Consider the following 24,274-nt stretch of genomic DNA (forward strand, 5'->3'; position numbering starts at 1 on the left):
AAATTTAATTTAAGTTTTTTTATTACATAACACAAAAATTAAGAAAACATATAAACAAAGGATGTTTTCCAAAAGAAATTTTTTAATTAATTAAATTATTTATAAAAATTATTTACATTTTTATTTAATTTTTTTTTGTTTATTTAAATAAAAATTATAATTAGTATTTTTAGTTTTATTTTACTTCATTTCATTTTAATATTTTTTTTTTTTTTTTTGTTTTTACATAAAATTAATTCAAAAATTGTTTTTATGCATTTTTTTTATTTTTCTACTATTTTATATTACTTCATTTTAATATATTTTATATACATACATACATATGTATATAATATTTACCACTTCTCAACAAATCTCGAATCAAACTCTCTCTGAGCTGAGCTCTTCTCAATACAATTCGGAGTATCTTAGCACAATAAAGTGATCTCATACGCTCACCGGTAGCTACGTGTTCCACACCATTGCTCATGCCATGCAGCCGCTCTTCTGCTCTGACTCTAGCCCAACTAAAAATGAGTTACACAGGTGTTTTGTTTTTGCAAACAACAAATACCATACCTGTGCACACACGCACACATAGAATGCAACCGACGCTCACTACCTGTTTGCGTCTGCAGAGAGCAAGTGATCACTTTGGCCGCCACACTGAGCTAGAGTCTAGCCGCTGAGCAATGGCGTTGGCTTAAATACCCCAACTCAGCGGCTGCCGACAGTCTTAGCTCGCGTTTGCAACGAAACTGACACGTCTGCGGAGAAAATTCAAATAAGCGAAACTACACATTAATTGGGGGAAAATAAGAAATAAAGTAAAAAAGAAACTATTGTACATAAATTACACAAACAAAATGCAAAGCTAATAGAGTCATTGAAAAGTGAACTATGCCTGTGTTAAAGTCATTGAAAGAGCATTGATATTCAATTCAATGAAATCAAATTGAAAGGAAATTCGCATTGTGAATCATTTCGAGCAGAAATCACAAAGAATTGCAGCGCTTGCAAAGAATGAAAAGTGAAATGTGTTTTTTAAAAAGTGTGCAAATATCATAAGATAATTGAAAAAGCATAAGCAATTCTGGCAAAATATCACTTCTTAAGCGATTCTGCCAAACGGAAAGTGCTAAAACAACGGAATTTCCAAGCGCTGTGTGAGTGTGTGCGTGCATTCCACAGCCATGAGCCAATAGCCGAAATACCACTAAGGCGCAGTGAAATTAGAAAAAAGTTAAAATAGCTAAATATTCAAAATCGAATTGAAAATGATAAACCAACGCGACACCAGAAGACAACTCGCCCATTTTCAATGGCCAAATATGCAAATGTTGCTGCTGTTGTTGCTGTCATTTGCTAGCGCTATTTGCGTCGTCTAGCTGGCGGTCTGGCTTGCGCTGCCTGCCTGGCTGGCTGGTTGCTTGGCCGACTCTTTGCCACTGCCAACGCTGCGCCTTGCTTTGCCGCTGCTGGAAAACCAGTTTAATGAACTTTTTCGTTTCGCGTCTTGTAGCGCCAATACGTTAATTTGTTGTTATGCTTTTTGTGTTTTTGTTTTTAGCTCTATCATTCTTGTGTTGTTGTCGCTCAGTTGATCTCTGCTGCCGCGGCAAGCGTCTAACTTTTTTATTGGATTCTTCGTTGTTCTAATTTATTCATTCTCAAATGTAAATGATTTTTTGGGGAGTTCGGTGATCCAGTGTAAGCCCTAAGCAGCTTTGGATTCATAATTTTATTTTGGGAGAAGTTGGTTTAGGGTTAGTGGCTTGACTTCGTTGACTAGAAATATTAAATGCCAGGAATTTGTATATAAAAGTAAATACAAAGCCGGAAGGAAAGATAACCTGAAAAGACCAGAAGAGACTTAACTCTGAAATCAAAACTTTGTTGTAATGTAGCTTCATATAGACATTTATTTTTCGAGAATAATGTGAAGAAGTTATAATCAACACTAAAATTGCGAAACCGTTCGTTTCATATGGCTCAGGTTCATTTAAAATCTTAATCCATGAGCTAGCTGAAGTACATTTTCAATTGCACAAAATGAGTTTGGTTCGCAAAGCAGGATAGATAGTCTAAAAAGTTCAAAAACCTCATATGATGGTATGATATCCCTCTAATAACATTCAATCCATGTAAATTAATGGTTGGAAAACAAAAACATCAAAAGCCACGATTTGAGGTCCACAGCTATTGTTAGTTGGTTCATGAGGTTTCTCACCTAGAGTTACTTAAATGTTGATATTTTGAAGAAAAAGAATTAAAGGAGATTTCGACAACTTTTTTGGGAGAAAAAGTGGCGTCTTATACCAAATATTGGCTGGATGAAGGTTATCCAAACTCTTGGACGGTAAGCATCAAAGATGATAAACGTCCTAAATTAGTCCATTTAGACGAAAGCATCAAAGGATACAGCTTTTCTGCTTTGATATCTGACATAAGTTATATCCGCCGTTATCGGAACACTATAGCATATAGCTGCCATACAAACTGACCGATTGGAATCAAGTGCTTGTATGGATAACTTTTCCATTTGGCGATATATCTTCAAGAAATTTGACATCAAGTATTGTCCAAGGCAACGGTATAATCTCCAAACGAATTGTTCAGATCGGACCACTATAGCATATAGCTGTCATACAAACTGAACGATTGAAGTCTAGTGCTTGTATGGATAATTTTTCCATTTGACGACATATCTTCAAGAAATTTGACATAGAATTTTGTCCAAGATAACGGCATAATCTCCGAACAAATTGTACAGATCGGAACACTGCCATATAAACCCAACAATTAAAATCTATAATAAAGTTCTTGTGAAAAATGTTTTGTATTTGTGAAAGGTATTGTAGCTTAGGTGCAACGGATTTTAAATTTTTATTTTTTTTAATAATTTCACTATTTTTTTTTCGAAAATTAAAAATCATTAAACACAATATTAGCACAGCCTCTCTGCAGACAAAATATTAGGTGCTCATATTTACTAATCAAACGCGGCACTTTGACTGTGAAACTCAAAGTTACTATTTCTCATTTAAAAAATGACTGCAACTTAGACTTTAAACCCCCTAAAACCCCCCTTCTGCACACACGCACCACTTCCAAGCATTTATCTACAACTCTTCCCAAGTGTATCGCTACGCTAGACTAATTTTCTCATCCGCTGCTTCTTTGTGTTGCAATACAGCAGACACTTGCTTACTGTATACATAAAAGCTGTCAAGTGCGCTGTTGTTGTTTTTGTGTGCTGTGAACCGCACTCATTGATTATCATGTCACCTTTATCTTGTACAAAAACAAACAAACAAACGCACTTTGCAACAGACAAGTTCGAAACTTTTCCCCTCACAGACTCTTACTTATGTATATTTCTCACAAGCGTCAGAGCGAGCGCTTTCCGTGCAATGCGCAGCGTTAACTTCACACTCACTCACACGTACGGGCGCTTGCACTTCGGTTACCAAAGCTTTTATCACGTTCGAATCGTATCTGTCTCGAGATAGAAAACTATGGAAACTTCTGCCACATATTTCAACGGGAATAACAGATCTTCTCAGCGCTTTTTAGGTAGCGCGCCAACAGTCACACACGCGCGCGCACGCCGAGCTATTTGTTCTCGATGCGCGCGGCAATTTGTTCCGACCAAAAAGTTCGACGCGTAGCTCTGCAGCGGAAGCATCTAAATGTTGGCAATAAATCTGTGAAAACGACTAATTGTTGTTGCAACTGCATTTGTTTGTTTGCTTACTTAAGCATACATACATTTGTTGTTGTTGTTTTTCTACCTGTTGCATGCGTAGCATAACAGCCAGCAGTGTCAGAGACGCTGTGTTCTCTTGTAAATTGCATTGAATTCGCTTTACCTTTCGCGCCACTTCCTTCGCTTCCTCGGCGTTTCCTTTCTTCGCTGGGTTTTTGTTTTTGTTCGCACAGAAAATTGCTAGTTGTTTTCCCAGCGCATTCGTGCTGTCATGGCTGTCATGGCAATGCACCATAAACACATCAACAAATGTTGCTATTTCCATGTGTGTGTGTGCGTGTGAATAAGCCACTGCAACTGTGGTCTCAGGAAGTGGGAATTGCCCATATTTAACATGCCTTTCTGGTGAATATTTCCATCAAGGCGTGTGTATGTAGTAGTGTATGTGAGTAAGCATTGCATGCGTTGTGTCGTTGTATAATTTTTTTTTTGTAATGCGGCATTCTTCGGAATTTCAATGCCCCCTTCCTGGATTTCTTACATTTTTCCTGCTGCATTTCTTCCCATTCCAAACATTTTACATTGTTGTATTTATTCAGCTTGCGCCCTTCTCTTGGCTTGTGCATTGATTGGGAGAAATTTTCATAGCAATGGGTTTCGCTTGAATTCCTTACGACGTAATAACCGTATAGTTTTTTAAACGTCACTATTTTTCCCGGTTCATTGGCAATTTAATAATACGCTGGTGGGCTCTTCAGCGAAGAAAAATGTTAGTTAGCTCCCTTCTCGAGTTGAGTGGTAACAAAAAACCATGTATTCCAATTATGCCTCAGCAGCAAACTATAATTCTCATGTTAGGAACGGAGCGCTTATAAACTTTGTAGCTACTTATTTTTGAAGCTAAAGGTTCAGAATTTATAACTTGGCTATAATATTGAGACAACTTTTGATAACTTTTCATATTCCTCAGATTCACTTAAGATCTTACTCCATATATTTTTACTTAATTAAAGTTAGTTTCGTTCTCAAAGTAACATTGGCTTACAGGCTGCCTTCTAATCCTTTACATGGGATGCCAATAATAACATTGAATCTATGAGGTTTTGTAGTTAGACCTAGCCATCAATATGCAGATATATAAATTCCATAGCTATCGATAATTAATTTGTGAAATATGTACATCATTTTTTGACGAACAGTCCGCTTCTGATACCACACTTTACGACAGTTATTCTGCGGACTAATAACCATGAGCTATAGATTTTAGATTATTTTGACCATTGGGCTTCAGACCTACTTATGACTTATATCAGATCGTTTCTAAGCCTACCTCTTGTTTAAGGAGGATAAACAATTTTCTTTCTATCTTTATTTCTTTACACCTGTAACGTAAACCCATAAATGATTTTTTTTTTAAGTTTTGAGCTTCTAGCAAATGGATGATGTAAGGCTTTGTCGCATATAACTCACTTGCATAATTCTTTAGATATTTGAGATTGAATACATATGGTACAAGGACGGTAAAAAGTCTTTTCGTATTTCTATTCAAACTTCAACTTATTTCTTTTTATATTTATAATGAACTTTAAAGAACCAAACATTTGTACCATTTTGCCATTTCTCCGCTAGAGACTGTATTCCATCAGAGTAAAACTTTTCTGGTGCAAGGTCAGGGCTTTGTGGTGGATGCATCAAAACTTCTCAGCCAAGCTCTCCCAGTTTTTGTCGTGTCATCAAAGATGTGTATGGCCTAACGTTGTCCTGATGGAAGACGATCAGTTCTTGCTTGCTTGCTTCAATCTCATCAGTTGTTGACAGTAAAATGTAGAATCAATCGTTCGACCAGGCTGGAGCAGCTCATAATGGATGATTCCTTTCCCTTTCTGGATCTCTGCATTACATTAATTTAATAAAGTATTACATTTATTTGTTTTGCTTTTCAATATTTAGATTTTCATTAAATTAGGAAAACCTTCCGGTACAAGTATCAAAACAACATCTTATAGTGTGGACGCAGTAAACTTATATTCATTACAAATTTAAATTTCACTGCCCATATTGTGATAACTTCTTTATGTATTGCATTAGTTTGAAAATATAGTGCGCTCCATTATTGTGTGTTTATCCTATTGCTCAGAGCATTTAGTGTACATTTTCGGTTCGCTTCATTAAATGAGTGCCAATGGCACTAATTACTTACAAATGTACAAGCGAATACACATTAATACGAATGTCGAAGTCGGAGCGTTAAGTAGCAGCCACTGTTTAGCAAATATTGTGTTGGCGAGCCAAGTCAAGTTCAAAGTCATTAGGGAAAATGCTTAATGAGCGAACATTTTAAGAGGTTTGAGAAAAGTATTTATACATATATAGTATGCAGAGGAGGTAATTAAGGAAGTAAAGAGTGAGAGAGATTATTAAAAAGGAAATATAATCGGAAGAAAAGAGGAGAATGCGTTGACAATGATCTTATGGTTTGAATATTTATGGTGAAGCCTGCAGATTTTTCAATGTAGAATTTTTTTTCTATATTTATATTCATTAGTAAAAATGTTAAAGTATAAGAAAACAAGAAAAAACTTTAACTTCTGCTACACCGAAGCCATAGAGCACTTCTCGGACCCATTTCTAATCGCATGAAAGCGTGTAAATATATCATTATCTTGATTTTGAGCGGTCGGTTCGGATGGCAGCTCTCTACTTTATATGCTATAGTCGGCTGATCTGTAGAAATGATATGGAGATTGTAGTACAAGAGATGCCCCAATGTTTCCCTGGTGCTTTGCTCTGGACATTTCTTGTTGTCTTCTCGATCTGTCAGCTCTATTCTCTAGGCGTGTGTCACTACCAGACTGTGACAAGTTACTTGTAGTATTCCGCTTCAACTAAATAATAGTAACCACAACTAAACACTCGCAATCAATAATCTGCATACATATTTGCATAAAAATTTGTCTACAAATCCCCCAGTCACAAGTGCCACTCCACTTTTCAATGCATTCATATCACTTTTGCATTTTGCATGCGATTTAAAGCTCAAGTCATCTTTGTACTATTCTCCTCACACGCTGTTGTGCCCGCCCGACATTCCAGCGCCCAGCGAATAGGCGCCTAAGAGAGCTGTATCTCGCTGAGCTTGCTTGACACATATCTCGGCATATTTTGTGCGCGAGTTTCACTGCGGCGACACAACAGCGACGCGACAACAATAAAAGCAAACAAATGACTTGTAAATATTGGCACACATTTTCACATTCCAGCCAAGTTCGGCGCCCCCTTACCCACGTAACTTTGGCATTCTCTACGCAGCAGCTTGATTGGCAAAACACGTCGGCAAACTTTGACTGAATGCAAAATACACACACATGACTGTAAAAATAAAAAGAGTACACAAAAAGCAGTGAAACTGTATTTTGATGACTGCTTTATTTTATAGAAATTGCTGGCGTACATTAAAGTGCGTCGCTTAGGTCTTTTATGCAGCATAAATACAAAAGTGCTTGTGTCTTTACCTGTTGTACCTGTTGTTGAATAGCTGTTAGGTATTTTTATAGCCCGCCAGCTAGCCGGTTTTCAATAGTGTGCGCCACGCACTAAGCGAAAAGTGAAAAAACCGAAAAAATACGCAGCGAAACAACGGCAAACGTGCGCGCATGCGCAAAGGTCCATTGAGCGGGTAAGGCAGGCTGGCACAGCCAGATGGAAGACAAAAAGCGGCAACTTTGCAAAATGCGCGTGTAAAAAAACGAAAATGTTCGATAAGAAATAAAATGAAAAAGTGAAAAGGCGCAGCTGCAACAAATGGGCGATGCGAAGTAATGAAGTGAAGTGAACTTTTGACCCAAAAAGCAGAGTTTAAAGCTATAATGTGCTAAAAAAAATATTAAATATTAAAATACATATAAGAATCGTATAAGTGCAATAAATAGAAATAATTACATACATAAATACACAAAAGATTCGAAAAGCTAAAAAATTAAAAAATATTGAATTAAAAAATAATAATTTTCAGACAAAACACATAACAGCAAATAATAATTAATAAAATAAATTTCAATGATTTCAAGACAACTAAAAATTTACAAATTTGTGCAAAATACAAAAAATATTCAAGCAAAAATGTATTTTTTGCAAAAAAATCGTGTTTCATAAAAATCGCAAAAAAAAATTTGTGATAATACTGATAAAAGTTAAAACGACGAAAATGTGTAAAAAAATATTTTTTTATTAAAATAATTCTTTTGCATTCAAAAATGTTTTTATTAAGTTAAAACGATTAATTTTTTTCCAGTAAAATTTTTGTTCATTAAATTAAATTTTTTTCAATCCAGTATTTTTTTTATCAAATAAAATTTCTTTTGAAATAGTTTTTTTTTCATAAGAATTAATTTTTTTTTTATATTTTTAGTGTACGATTCCTGATATAAAAAATAAAATAAAAAGAAATAATCATATATTGTTTTTTGTAAAATCATTTATTTAAATAAAAGTTTGCTTTTTGTTAAAGTTATCAGTCTAATTATTCGTGAAACCAAAAAAAAAAAATTAAGGAGAAAAAAAAAACGCAAACAAAATGATATTTTAAGAAGTTTTTTTCCGTTAAATGTTAAATAATTAAAATTATTTAATTAAATATTTATTTTTTTTGGAATATTTTTTTAAAATTTATTTTTGGTGAAGTTGCAAGCCTACAATTCGTGATATTAAAAAATTAAAAAAAAAAACAAAATATTATAATAAAATATTTTTGTTTTTAGAAAAAATGTTTCCCAACTTAGATGCTAAAATATTTTTTTCATATAAAAATTAGATTTTTGTTGAAGTTGCAAGCCTACGATTCGTGATATTAAAATAATTCAAGAAATAAAAGAAAATGAAATGATTTTTGAAAAAAATTTTTTTTATATAAATTTATTTACAAAATATATATATATTTTTTTTTATAAAAATGTGGTTTTTGTTAAAGTTTACAACCTATGATTCATGATAATAAAATAATGCAAGAAATAAAAAGTGTGAAATAAAAAGATGAAAATAAAATAACTTAAAAAAAAATTTTAGAAAAATATTTTTTTTATTCAAAAAAACTGAAATATTTTTTATTAATATAAATTTTTTTATAAAATATTTTTTAAATAAAAATGTGGTTTTTGTTGAAGTTTTCAGCCATCGATTTAATCACAAAGTATTTGTTCTCAATATATAATGGTTAAATATATTATTGTATATAAATTAAAAATAATATAAAAGTTTTGTACACAAAGCAATAAAAGCAAATCAAACAAAAATTCGCGCCAAGCAACGCCAACGTCGTGATTTGATACAAAAGTAAATTCCACAACAGCACACTGAGTCAGACGCGCAGGTGCACAAGCACTCAGTACACGGCACAAACGAAAAAAACACAACAAAAAAAGTTGCGAAATCAGTGGAGCGAAGAACATACGCAACATTACGCCCAGCCGCGTTCTTGCACTGTCACTGCCAACCGACAACGCCACAACCACCGCACACTACCCACCAACGACGCTATCACGCCAGCAGCCAGCACCAACAGTCGCCGACAACACCAGCCGACCAGCGCACGTCTTCGATTGCCGCTTCATCTGCTGGCAACCGCATTTTCCTTATCGACGCCAATAAATTCCAGCACCGTTGTTATTGCCGCAAGTGGCACACGTAACCGCTGTCGCCGGCGCACGAAAACCAGCAATCACAACAAAAGCATAAGCGTGTATACGAAAAAAGATAACAACAACAACAAACGCTGCAACGACAGTGGAAAATATTGATTAAAGAAAGAATTCGCGCCAACACAAACACTGTATACTGTTATTGCTGTTGTTGTTGTTTGGCCATAAAATCCGGAAATTCTGGTCGCCGAAACATCAATACAATTCAAAACTAGCCGCTAGAGCTGCGCTGTCGCACATTCAATTCGCTCGCTACAATTTTCAGCTACGCCAGTGGAGAGAGGTGAGATTTGCGGCATGACTACAGCGTACTTGCCACACACATTATTTATGTTGAATGCTTATTTTATAAATATTTTCCGGTTTCGCGAAGATTTTGATCGCCTTGCGGCACCTCCAATTAAATAAGTTGTTATGTGGCAGCAATTTATTTTGACATACATACATACTAACGCAACATGTTGCATAAACTGTGTGCTAGCTCCCGTGCAGTGTCTAAGCTGTCTGTTGTGGCATGCCACATGCGTGATTTGGTGCTTTTCCACATGCATTTTACGATTTCTTTGCGCGCTTAACAATAGAATTTATGTGTGCGCTGTGGACGCTTGAAACGTTCTTTGTTGCTGTAACGGTAATTGCTTTCATCGGTGAAGCTAGATATTGCTACAGTGTTCCCATAGATATTGCTTGTGAGCGGCATTCGCTTATCAATTCCAATTACATGTAGCTCCAATGGTTAACCATCACACTCCTCTACATATGTATATAGATACATATTAATGCGGGTCGATTTACAGGGTGCAAAAAAAAAATTAAAAACTGGAGCATGCGAAGAAGGCTTAGCGAATCCTTCAGAAGTACTTTGTTTAAGAAACTTTCTGAACCACTTTACTCAAGCGAATATGGGTCTGAAACCGGCTTCGAGCCAGCGATTTTCAAAGCGATTTTTTTAGGAATTGTAAGAATTTCTTCCACAGTTTTTGAGATATCCCAAAGAAATTTATTACGTTTTTGCTGTATTTGGATACACCGGACAACTATTGCACATATCTCCTATACAGCCGATTATTCAGATTTTTCAAATTTCGCCTTAAAAATCGAACTGGTTTCAGAACCATAGTCTCTTGGACGAAATGGTTCAGAGTGATCCTCAGAACTTTTCCCGCATACGCGATTTTATAAAAAAAAAACGACCCGCTCTAATGTAACTATATATGGTACTATCTATACATTATTATCTATATACAACTGTATATTTTTCATACCCTGAACCAGAAGAAAACGTCGGAGACTCTATACAATGTATCTACATATAAATGATAAGCGGAGTCGATTTAGAAATGTCCGTCTGTGTCATCATTCTCAAACCAGTGCCTCAGTTTTTGTGATAAAGCTCTAAAAGTTTCCACAGTCCTTTTTCCCCCAAGAGGCTGCTGATTTGTCGAAACCACCCATATCGGACCACTATAGCATATAGCTGTCATAAAAACTGAACGTTCAAAATCAAGTGATTGTGTGGAAAACTTTTTTATTTGACGAGATATCTCTAAGAAATTTCGCAAAGAGTATTTTCCTGGACAGCGTTGAAATCCAGGATGAAAACCAAACAAATTGTTCAGATCGGACCACTGTGGCCTTCAGCTGGCACACAAACTAACCAATCAGATACCAATATGAAAGCTTCAGTGCAACCGAGGTTAACGTTTTTTCTTGTTTTTCCTCTTTTTTTGCCGCTAACAAAGCGCTGCTGTTGCCAGTTAGTTAGTAAGTCAATCAGTAAGTCAGTTGGTGTTGCATGCAACAACGCCACAACAGCAACATTATAGACGACTTTTGTTCGTTTCAGTTCCATTGTATCGCTATTTGCTTTTGTTTTTATTGTTTTTCGCTTAAGCTAACTGTATTTGCATTTTATTCATGGCAAAACTACCGTTTGGTATATAGCCCACTTTTTGTGCGCGTGTGTATGTGTGTTTAAATAGTTCATAACACGGCCCATATTTGCTACTCTGCCATTTTAACACATTTTATCTGCCGTTAGGCACACTTCGGCTCAGCCGCCATATTTGGCAATGCAAACATACAAGTTGAGCGGCAAGATAGCGGCGCTATACATATTGATATAAGTACATACATACATACATACATACATACATACATATATAAATTGTATTATCTATAAACGGAATACTACCGATTTTTTGTTAAAGCCTTTTTGGGCCTCAACCACATATGTACATGCTTATATAGATACATACCATAACAATCACACACACACACATTCAAATTAAATGCGTTCGTGCGCCAAACTCACGCCAACAACGTGCTCTACAAATATTTATATACAACAAAATGTGGCGGCGGCTTGGTTAACCCAAATACGTGGCTCACATTTTAGTTAGATAATTATAATAACAATTAGTGAATTATGCAAAAAATGGCAGATAAATGACATAAGTGCGCCGGAATTGCCATTAAGCAACGAAAGTTTTTAAATAATATATTTTACTCCAAGCAGTTAGTCGTTAATTTGCCGAGTTGTACTTTGAGGTTAAGCCCGAAACATTGGGGTTAGCACTGGGACTTCAAGGAAGGATTTTAAAATTAATCAAGCCTGATAACGAGCATTATTTCAAATAAAAAAATCATATATTCTGCTTAAAATTGAACAAATGTACTACATAAATACATATAAAAGTACATATGATCAAAATTGACCCGGACTGCAAAAAAAACACTAATTTTCACGTATTTTAATATAGTTTTGAGCCAATACAAACATCCAATTTTCATTTATATGTTATAAGCCTCGGTTGGGTTGACCCCAATGCCTTCCGGTGTTACATTGGTTTCCTCGGGTAAAAAACAGCCTTTTTCAACAATTTCTTTCTCATATAAAAAATTAAATGTTTTATAAGAATTTTTTATTGTTTTCAAACATACATTAAAAAAGAAATTCGGAAATTTTTGGGAAATTTTTTTTTGTTACAAACATACACTATTAAAAAAGAAATTCGGAAATTTTTGGGAAAAATATTTTAATCTCGGCCATTGCGAAGCCATTTGCGGTGACCACTGGGAAAAAAGATGCGACCGCGTTGGCAGGAAAACTCCTTACAGGCTCATCTAAAGTGAAAAAACACGTGTTTTAGTTAAAACTTAGAACTTGGACAAAGGAAAAAACTGAAAATTGGATTTTTGGCAGATATTTTTACAAAAAATTAAAATTTCAGTGAAAATTTCGCGACTTTTTTTTAAATAGTTGAAAAAAATCCTTCGTTCAAGTCTTTAAGAGTTGTATCTTAAAGACCCTTGTAAAATGTCATGAAGTTGAGTAGTTCTCGAGAAATCTTGGCAACCGACTTCAAAAATTCAGTTAAAAAAAAAACGCGTTTAAAGAAGGCGCACTTAGCCTAGCTAGCCTCAACAGCACAAGTTCTCAAGGCTGTATCTCCAAAACTATTACCCAGATCAACTTGAAAATTTAGGACAATATTCTAGAGATGTTGTAGAATTTAATGAACCATAATAAAACCCGGGTACCCATAAACCCATGTCACCCCTTCCGTGAATTTTGCTTTTTCGGCTTCGACTATTTTTTGGAGCGCCATTCATTACATTCTTGGACAGTTTCGACGTCATATTCTTAAACCCATTTCTAGTCAAGAGCAGTGATGCATTTGACGTATGTGCGTCCTCAGCTATGATGGCAAGCATATCTTGCTTGCAAAAAATTCTGATATTTTTTTAAGAGTCTAACAATGATACGCTCCGTACCCAAAACATTCACCAAAATATACAAAGTCGATTCATAAGAGAAATTCCATCAAACTTTGGGATATCGCTCTGAAATTTTGCAAACGTCCTTCACAATCCATGAATCTGATCATTTGTCTGCACCGCCGATATCGAGCCACTATAGCATGTATAGCATGTAGCTGTCATATAAAATGTTCAATCCAGATCAAGTTCTTTTATGGTAAACTTATTTATTTGACATGATATCTTCACGAAATTCGGCAAGGATTATTTTGAAAAGGAACGCTACAATCTTCGAACAATTTAAACAGATCGAACCACTATATCATATAGCTGCCATACAAACTAAACGATCAAATTCCAGTGCTTATATGGAAAACTTTTTTATTTGACAATTTAAATTTACAAAACTTGGCTTATAGTATTTCCTAAGACTACGCTATAGTCTGTGAAAATATTGTGCAGATCGGATCACTATATCAAATAGCTGCCTTACAAACTGATTGATAAAAATCAAGTCGTAGTTCTTTTTATACCATTTATGCTATGATAATGTACCCTTGAAGGGTATTATAGCTTGGGTGCATAACGAAGTATACTGACCAAAAGCATTTACAGAAATAAGTGCATCCCTAATGCGATTTTTTTGATTTTTTGCGCCACCTTCATTACTGAGCCATCAACTTCGCAGTACATTAACTCGCTTAAATTGCCGCTACCGGTATTAGATTTGACTATTTTTTCGCTCTTGTATAAGCCACTATCAAGTACGATCATTTAAGCCAATATCACTTAGTTGCATATAAGTAAGTATATCTAACTACATACATACATATGTACGTAAGCACGCATGTGCTTATTTATGTATGTTTTAATAATTCACAAACGAAACTGCTTGTGCATGCTTGAGACGATCACTGCAAGTTGGCTTTAACCTTTAAATGCTTGTCGAAATACTCGTCCATCTAGCAAAGCAATAACAACAATAACAAAGCAATGCCCGCAGCCGCACACACGCGCTCCAATAAATGGCGCATGGCAAAGTAGTTTGCGATTTATGAGCCAAATACTTGTTGGTGCCGCGCAAAAATGCAAAATCGAGCAAAAGAAGAAACAACAAAGTGGAAAAAGGCAGCAAAGAAAACAGCTGCAATAAATATATAAATAACAATAAACAAGTCAATATATGTGTACATACATACGCACAAAATACAACTTTATGCTGATATGAAGTGAAGTTGTGGTTGGCTCCACCAGCACACCAGCGCACCATTGCACCAGCGCATTGTTGTTGCCAACTTTTGTGGCCTGCAAACGGTAAAACATGCAATGCCACAGTCAACAGCAGCAGCGGCTTAAGCATAAACACAAACAAACAGCGACAAGCTGAAACACTCCCCGAAACCGAGTCGCAGTTGAGGTTATGTTTGCGCTGACTCGCCCGTCAAGTTTTGCATTTTCAGCTGTTTTGTGCTGGCAACCACAATGCGGTTGGGCCGTTGACTGACGGACAGACGAACGGACGGACGGAGATAATGTTAGCGTGGTGGAAATGCAAGTGTGGGGAAGGGTAGTGCAAGTCTCTCTCGTACGCAGTTTAGCCCATCGCAAGTTGGGTTGGTGTAGGGTTTCCGCTGTCACCGCAAAAGACACACCAATGCATGTTGCAGTTGGTGCAGGCAGGTGGGCGCGCAAGTGTGCAAACAGGTGGACACAACGCACCGATGCACAATTGTTTAATATTTATTTAAATGCATAAAAATTTAAAAGAAATTCGAAAATGCGCTTCGACAACAACACTTGCATATACAAAACTGTTAAAACTGTTGCGTAATCAGTTTGGGCTTTGCGGCGGGGAATTCCTTGCGGCAGCACATTTCTACAATATTGCTCACTGCCACCGTGCTCAGAGTATATACCTATGTATTTATGTATACAAATGTATAGATATGTATGTATGTATGTATATACATACATGTATATATATATGTATATACAATATTATATATGAAATAATATGCGATTTAAGCTCTGCTAATTGTTCTTTCCGCTTAATAGTCTCAACTCGTTGCGCAAGTGAACGCGCTAATTGTCTGAGAGCAGAGAGAGAAAATACAAAAATGCAAAGAATATGGAAAATATATTAAAAGATATTTGTATTCATATAAAAAGTAAGCTCATTTGCATGTATCACACATCGGATGCCATTTAATTAGCGTCGAAAATACTTTTTGCTCGCTAGTTTTCCTATTATTGTCTGAAAATGACCCTGACTCAGCGCCCTTATTAGCATTTATGCGAGTGTAGCCGCATTTTTGTGTCAGTTTTTCTACTTTTACTGCCGGCGAGGCGGCTGATAGCCGTCATTTGTGGGGGCTTGAATTTTTAGTGAATTAAAATATTCTCTTTCAGAAATAGTTTTATTTTGCAGTTTGTTTTTAGGCTTTTTAAAGCTGATATCTGTTATGAAAGATCTTAGATTTCGCAAATGCTTAATTAGTGTATTCCTAGCTACCATAATTAATTATATGTTGAGCTTTAATTTAAAGTAATACTTTAATCATTCAACTGACTTTAAATGGTTTCCACGAGCCGCATCCAATTATTGTGTGTGTATTAAAATTTCAACAAGTAAATAGTTTGAATTAAGTGGTTACATGGTTCCCTGGTCCCCACTGATAAAAATAGCATTTTTTCAACAATTTTTTTCTCATATTAAAAATTGATTATTTTATTAGAATTTTTTACGATTACACTATTAACAAAGAAATTCTAAAATTTTTGGAAAAAAATATTTTAAACTCAGAAAAACTGCTTACAAGATCATCTAAAGTGAAAAAATACGTATTGAAACTTAACCTGAGAACTTGAGTAAAACTAAAAATTGGATTTTTGGCAGACCTTTTTACATAAAAATTAAAATTTTAACAATTTTTTTTTCAAATAATTCTAATCGAAAAAAAATCATTCGGACAAGTCTTTAAGAATTGTATCCAAAAGACCCGTGTAAAGTTTCTTGAATATCGGTTTAGAAGTTCTCGAAAAATCTTGCTAACCGACTTCAAAAACTCAGTTTCAAGTAAAACGCGTTTAAAGACGGCGCACTTAGCCTAGCAAGCCGCGAGCGCACAAGTTCTCGAGGCTGTATCTCCGAAACTATTACTCGGATCAAGTTTAATAAGACAATAAACAAATTTGATTTTTTGAAAGCGATGAGAAAGATTTCTCTGCTTAAAATTATCTGAAACCCAAAAACTTTCTTATTGCTCTTGATGGTAGCGATCGAAGGACTAGTCCAATTTTTCATTTCAAACCAAATGGTGGCTTCTCAATATAAGTCGTTTCTATTGTAAAAAGTTACACTCCAGAGTGGCTGAAAAAATCGAAATTAATGCCAAAATTTTATTTTATCTATAATTAGCTAACAGATAGGTCGTTCGAATACTTTAAGCCGTTTGGTCCAGCCGTTTCGGCGAAAATTACCCGATAGATTCTCAAAACATCGCTTCGAGGCCAATTACACTAATTGGCTAATATGTCATACTATAAGGTCTCCCAACATAAAACTACGAAGATAAACCGAAAAATATAAATAGATGACCTCTAACTGGTTGAAATACAATTTTTGTATGTAATATTTTGTACTTGTGAAAGGTATTACAGCTTTGAAGCAACCGAGGTTTTCATGTTTTTATAATAATAATAACTGCATCAGCAGCTAATAAAATTCCTTAATTCCCTTATTAAATTATAATAAATTATATCGAAGAGAAGGGCGCTCACTGCACATGTCGACAAACCCAAAAAAAATATTTTATTTTAAACTTTTGAAAAGCACTGCTTCATCTAATTAAAAAAATTGCAAATTATCGCCGGCCAGATTTAATAAGATTATCGCAATTTCCAATTTCACACAATTTAATTTGAGTGTATCTAACATACATACATAAATGCATACATATGCACGGTACACACATGTATTTACATCGGAGCAGCATATGCAATGAGCACTTCGGCATTCCATTACACAAATTCACTTCAATACTTTTTTCCAAAGTCAATTAAACGCACTCAAGTGCTCTTTTGCCCTTAATTTGCAGTTATGCAACACTCAGCAAAATAATTAAAAAAGAGAAAATAGCAAAAAATAAAGTTCAACAGTGTGGAAAATAAACATTACACTAATCATTAAAACTCTCACACATCACAAATCGCCAGGTGATTACCTTGCCAAGCACGTAAATACGCATAGTATGTATGTAAGCATTTAAGTTTGTATCTAAAGTGCACAGCATACACATGTACATACATTTATACAAACACTCATACATACATATTTATTAAAACATACATAGATTTGTACACGTGTGTATATATTTATATAAAAATGTAATTGCAATAAAACATAAGTGGCGAAACTCCATGGAACTATTTCAATATTAAAACGGTCTTGGTAATGGTGCAAGTAATTATGGAATATTTAACTATTTCCCATAAATTTCATAAATTTTATGCGCATTTTACTCAATTTTACGTAATTTAAAAAATATGATCTGCACAATTTCCGCTTGAATCGCTTAAAAGTTTCAAGTTTGTTAGATATATAGTATTTATAATGAACTTTAATGAACCAAATGGTATACAAGGTATGTGCCAAAGTAAACAGGAAAACAGGAAACTTTTTGAATCTAGCGCCCCCTGTGGGCACCATCTATATGCCGACTGGTGCGTTAGAATCTGCTATCTTTATCGACTGTCTAGTGAGAATTTCATGACATTTTATCGATTGGAAGAGAAGTTATTGCGTTTTAAGTGTCAGTATGTTTGTGTTATCGGTGAGGAAATGAGCTTCGAACAACGAGCCAACACTAAATTTTATTTTAAAACTTTTACCGAAACGTTTCTATTGATGAAACAAGTTTATGGCGATGATTGCCTATCCCGTAGCAGAGTGCACAAGTGGTTTCAACGTTTTCAAAGTGGTAGGGAGGACATAAATGACGATCAACATGTGGAGCAATCAAAATCAATGATTACCGAAAATTCCATCGAAACTGTGCGTGAATTCATCAAAAATCAGCCGAAATTATCATTGAAATTCATGGAAATGGAATTGAACATCGATTTATCGCATTTAGACTGAACATTTGGGCTTACGAAAGGTGTGTGCACGGTTTGTTTTGCACATATTGACTGACAAGCAAAAATTACTCAGAATCCAACATTCGAAGGGCGATTTTTTGACCAAAAATCACATTTTAACCATTAACTACTCACCGTATTCACCAGATATGGCACCGTGCGACTTCTTCCTTTTCGGAAAAATGCATTTCCCCATGAAAGGAAAGCGTTATGCAGGCGTAGAGAGCATTCAAACGGCTTGCACTGGCAAGCAAAGTTGGCGGCAATACCGGCCAACGAGCTAAAACACTCGTGCAAAAAGCTGTATTGAAGCAGAAGGAGACTATTTTGAATAAAATAAATTGATTTTGACGAAAAATCATTTGTTCCATTTTTATTATTTAAAGTCCTGTTCCTTGTATACCATTAAGGTCGACCGCTTTTACCCATTTTTCCGCTAGTGACATTATTCCATCAGTGTAAAACTTTTCTGGTTTCTCGTCGAAAAACTGCCACAAGTAATTTTCACAGGCTTCTCTTGAAGCCAACTTTACTCCATTAAAGGAGTTTTGCACTGACCGAAACAAATGGTAGTCCGATGAAGCAAGGTCAGGGCTATTTGACGGATTAATAAAAACTTCCCAGCCAAGCTCCGCCAGTTGTTGCCGAGTCATCAAAGATGTGTGTGGTCAAGCATTGTCATGATGGAAAACGAAATCCTTTCTGATGATCACTTCTGGCCGTTTTTTCGATTGCTTGCTTCAATCTCATCAGTTGTTGACTGTAATTGGATGATGCCTTTCCAATCCCACCAAACACTCAGCATAACCTTTCGAGGCGTCAATCCTGGCTTTGCGACCTTTTGTTGAGCTTCACCACGCTTGGACCCTGATCTTTTTCGCACATTATTGTCGCATTTGATAGATTTTTCGTTTCCTATTACCAATCGCTTCAGAAATGGTTCAATTTCATTTCGTTTCAGCAAAGAATCACAGATGTTAATTCGGTCCATTAAATTTTTCACAGATTTTCACGGTCCTGTTCAAGCTTTTCCATAATTTCATTGACTTTTTTAACGATAGGTCTTTAATATATACTTTATTATGGTAAATTTTCTCTAACAAGCGGTAATAAATCTTGGGTAAATCTTTTACTTACTGAAGTATTCAAAATATTATATACCATATGTATCAATTAAAGTCTCTTTTGTTCTATTTAAAGCAAGACTAAATAGTATAAGGGGTAAATTGAAAGAGCATCTATACATATTTCTCTTGAAATAAAAATAAGGAAAAATTTTGTAAGGATAAAATGATTACTTTGGAGCTGTTGTCAGAACCATTATCTAACGATATTTTACTGAATCTTAATATCCTCCAGTATAATTTTAAACTGATTTTTGTTGTTGTTTTCATGTGTAAATTTATTTGCAATTGAATAGAACTAAAGTTTAGTGAGCAGTGAAGTGGTGAATCAAAGACGGCTACAATCATTAGCCTACCGCGCCTTACAGTTATCACTATTCTTCAATAACAAGCGAATAGATGACTGCGCTCGCTTGCTACACTCTTCTATATAGAAAGATAGGCGTAAAGAGAGTAAGTAACGAAAATGAGCGCAGCCTGTCTATTGTACTCCATCAATCTTGTCTCGAACAGACTTTAATTTGGGTCTCACACAATATTCTTTCATTCACGCGAAAGCTTCAGATATATCTTTTAATCTTTCAAGCTGATCCACACAATGTGCTCATATTGATTTTAAAACTGTGCGTAGAGCGAACCTCTCCAATTTCACGTTATCCTTTCTCCTCTGTTATTTTATAATGTCTGGCTGGCTTTTCAATAAATTTGCACATCAATTACAATTAGTTGCATTATCACTCACACTCGCACCCCGACTGGTTTCCGGCCGGTCTGTCTATCACACCATAACCACCACTCACACACACACACAATGGTTGAAAGTGGACGCCATTAGCAGCTGCAGCAATTACAGTTTATTGTTTTCATGCTGGTGTTGCTGGTTGTCGCTGTTGGCGTTTGCTTGCCTCAGGCATTCAGAAAACTGCGGAATCCGCGATTTTCCTTCAAAGTTGCTGCCGCTCATTGCGCTTGGTGTTGCATGTTGCACAAAAATTAAAATTCATTACTTTTTGCTGCCACCACAAGCGTTTTGCTTTATTTGTTGGTTGATGCCGGTTGATAGCACTGCTCACTGGCTTACTGATAGCCACCATTTCGGTGCGACTTGCCTGTGCTGCACTGGACTTTTTCCTCGTTTTCACTTTAAGGTATTTAATGTGCGCACAAACACACATAAACAAATACATACATACATAGGAGTTGCTGCAAGCTCATAAAGCTCATGTGTGTTATGCTTTATTATCATTTCAACAATATTTGTTGTTGTTGTTGTTGCCTGCATAATTGTTAAGCGTTTTTGTTGCTGTCCACTTGCACTTTTCCACAAGCGACGGCGGCCTGCTTATGGCTGCACGCTCGATTACCAGCGCTGATGCCTGTCCATCATCATCATCACCCATTCACCGCGAGCACCTGGCGCCTGTGGTTGTTATTGTTTTATGTTGAAAATGAAAATGTTTATTAGCCTGCGCCACGCCCCACTGCACCGTGCGCGAGCAGCAGCAAAACTCGCGCCATTATGGCTTGAATTTCTGCATGTATGCTTGTGTGTGTGTATGTGTGTGTGAAAGCGAGATTTTAGTCGCTTAAGCAATTCGCTTGTCGTGTCTTCAACTTATTCACGGCATGCCTTGCATGCAGGAATGCCGCTGTTGTTTAATTTGTTGTTGTTGTACTGTTCATCAATTCGTCATTTCGTCAAGTTGTCAAGCGGTCTCCGTGCATTAACATAAAGTTGCACTTTTCAGCATATTTGCTGTTGTTGTCGTCGCCGGCAGAACCAGAGAGCAACAACAGTCACTGTCAGGTCTCGTTTACTACTTAAATATTAAAAGTAAATACAAATGTACTTATGTGTACTCATAAATATGTATGTAATTATTTGTTAAGCGCCATTTCTCGATTTCACTGTTGCCATATTGACCACTGATCCATTGCAATCGGTCAACGTTTGCTCGCTTCTCACTTGCCACACACCGCACTGCCAGCGGCAACTATGATTTTGTGTCAACAATGGCAAGAAACGCGACACTCATCGCGCTCCGGGCAGTTGACAGTGTGAAAGTGCTACTTGTTTTCGCGTAAAGCGACGCGTTGCCTTCATCGGTGACGAAACGAAATGGCGCTTGAAACAATATTGATTCACCAGCACCAACTGGTGTTCAACCTTATGATTTAATGGTTACATTTTTATTTCATATTTTTTTTTTGTAAATTTAATAAAATATTACATTTCAGTATGATTTGTTAGTGTGAAGATTTAAAAATCCAAATATTAAAATAATTTACTTCTTTAAAGCAACAAAAATTGTATTATTTCTCATTAAAATTGCATAAAGCAACAAGTCCTCTGCTTTCCTCCGTCTTCGAAGTTTTGCTACTAACAGTCTCTTTTGTATTACCTTAAGTTCTCTAGTGATGCGGTAGTATTTATCTTCCAATCGTTTCTGTGTTTATATCACTCTAGTTGTGCCTTAAGTCTTTTCAGATGTTTTGTGGTTTGGGAAAACCCCTCATCCCCTTATACTTCATAGATATAATACTTCTTAGATATGTCAACACATGTTTGAAGGGATTGTATAATGAAGAAAACTTTCGTCGATTAAACTAAGGCACTCAGAATATTTGTGTAGAACACCTTTTACGTAGACAGTCTTATATTACCAATTTCTTAGTTACATGAGTTATCACGCTGTTCTATTTTTACTAGATTTTGAATTTTTAAATCTATAACTCAAAGCGTGTTTTCGGAATATCTTTTCAGTCTTAGTTCTTCAGTTTACAGAAACTAAACTATAAGCCCGCCGAATTAGTTTAAGTTAAGTTAGTCTGGTAGACCAATGAGCCGCGCATAGACCAGTTTTGGTTCTTTTGCGATACAAGATGGAGTTCAGTTAATAGGTTAATGAGGAGTAGACATCTGTTAGGATGCCTACGCTGGGAACGACTCTGTGGCCCCACTATCGATACCATCTCCAGTGTATCAAACCGTGGAGACCGCAGATACTTTCAGCGCAGTCTTGCCAATGCGGGGTAAATGCACAAGAGATGCTCCATTGTTTCCCTGGTGCCTTGTTCTAGACATTTCCTGCAGTCTTCTCGATCTATCGGCCCAATTTGGCGGGCATGTGCCGCCACCTCTCGAATTAAAAATTATTGAGATATTAGTTTTGAGATATACATAGTTTTCATATGGAAGGCAAAAGCAAGAAATTTTTGTACTTCAGTGTGTCTTAAAAAATTAAAATTATTATTTAAAATCTAATTATTTCGACGCGGGCAAATATATCGAGGAGGCTGTATGAAAACATCTGGATGATCGGTCCAACAGTTTCTGAGAAATTTTTCTCACCTTTAAAGTTTTGGAAGCCGTTTACCATAAGTTAAAAACTTCTTACAAATATGCTCGAATCTCCGAAACTAATCAGAATCAACTCAAAATTTTCGGAGAATATTTTCAAATATGTATATTGTCTCATAAGGATTAGAAGTAGTTATATTTTCACACAAGAAAATAACGGCCAAATCTAAACAATGAATATGCCATCTCTTTTGCCTAGTTACAAGTCAAATATTTGAATCTCTTCTGATAGCTGAACCTTCTATACAAAAAGTATTTTCGGGCCGGATATACTTTTGCTGGCTTATCTAATATAGATAGCCGAGCTGTGTTAGTTATTATAACTCTTTAATCTTACGTTAGCCAGAATATAAAGGCTCGTTCGACACCAAACATCAGCAGATTTTCTAAACACACATCGAACATCAGAATAGTTTTCCATAGTTTTTTATCTCAGGTCCAATAAAACTTTGGAGTTACAATAAAGTTGGTGTGGACTATACTTCAAAAAATAAAAACCGATTTTACTCTCAATCTCAAGATCTATCCCAAAAGTTCGAAATCTCATTGGTCTTTGGTTGTATCAGAAAGCTTGTTTTCATTAAATAATGGTAATTTTTTTTTTAAAACTATTACGAGACCTTCTTGAAAGTACAGTAATATATAGTATGTATATTCTATCATTCTCAGTCAGTTACCATAAGACTCAACTTTATAAAAGCACCATTAATAACTAACTGGGATTGACGAAAACATTGTTTGTTTCATAATTTTTGAACTCATTACAAAAAGAAACGAAAGAAAACGTTTCTTAACTGCAGCAAATTTGCAAGAAATATAAATGAGTTCAAGTTCATTTGAAATCTTAGTAGCAAAGCTTTTACTACTTCCCTGTTTGGTTGTCATGCTAATTGAGAGTTTGTGGAAGCTTTATAAATCACATAACAAATATACTTTAAATAAGAAAGAGTACATTAAAATATAAATAATAAAGCAGTAATCGGTCGTTATAAAAATGTGTAACTCTTGTTGGCTTTTGCTGTTTCCACGGCATTGAAATTTGCTTGCTTTCAGCAATTAGTGCTTTCAGGTCAGCAAAAATCCACATATTCCTAAATTATTGGCTAACACTTTTTCAGACGGCACGACCGCATTTGGACACACCTTTCGTAAAGTTTGAATGCTTTTTTGCAGATTTCAACTTAGTTTTTTGCATTTTTATGCTCATTTATTTTTTGAAATAAACAATTGAAAGCAATGACCCAAACACTTACTTAAGTAAATGGAAGAGGCAAAGCATAAAATAATTTGCTTAATTTCCGAAGTATTAAATGTAGAATTGAAATCATAAGCAGCCGAAACGGTGTCAAAGCAATTGCTGTAAGTGGGACCCACCAGCGAGTGGATAAGGGCAATTTGCCGCCAGCAAGAAAGCCTTGCAGCACTCAGGCCTTCACGCCTGCTTGCACAGAGGTATATGGAAATATATGTAAGATGGCAATATTTAACTAAGTGCATATGCAGATAA

The 24,274-nt window shown here is 35.6% G+C and overlaps 1 protein-coding gene across 7 annotated transcripts in view; it reads left to right on the forward strand.

Moving 5' to 3' along the window:
• Positions 1-24,274, forward strand: part of LOC120772577 (filamin-C) — a 95,843-nt gene that overhangs the window by 50,824 nt on the left and 20,745 nt on the right. The window contains exon 1 of one of the 7 annotated variants that reach the window (XM_040101278.1): positions 8,924-9,664. The exons of the other annotated variants lie outside the window; for them this stretch is intronic. The gene's annotated coding sequence lies outside the window, so the exon portion shown is untranslated. Of the gene's footprint in view, positions 1-8,923; positions 9,665-24,274 lie in introns of those variants that run through there. 7 annotated transcript variants of the gene reach the window in all.

This window comes from Bactrocera tryoni, chromosome 3, assembly GCF_016617805.1.
Source record: "Bactrocera tryoni isolate S06 chromosome 3, CSIRO_BtryS06_freeze2, whole genome shotgun sequence".
Lineage (NCBI taxonomy): Eukaryota > Metazoa > Arthropoda > Insecta > Diptera > Tephritidae > Bactrocera > Bactrocera tryoni.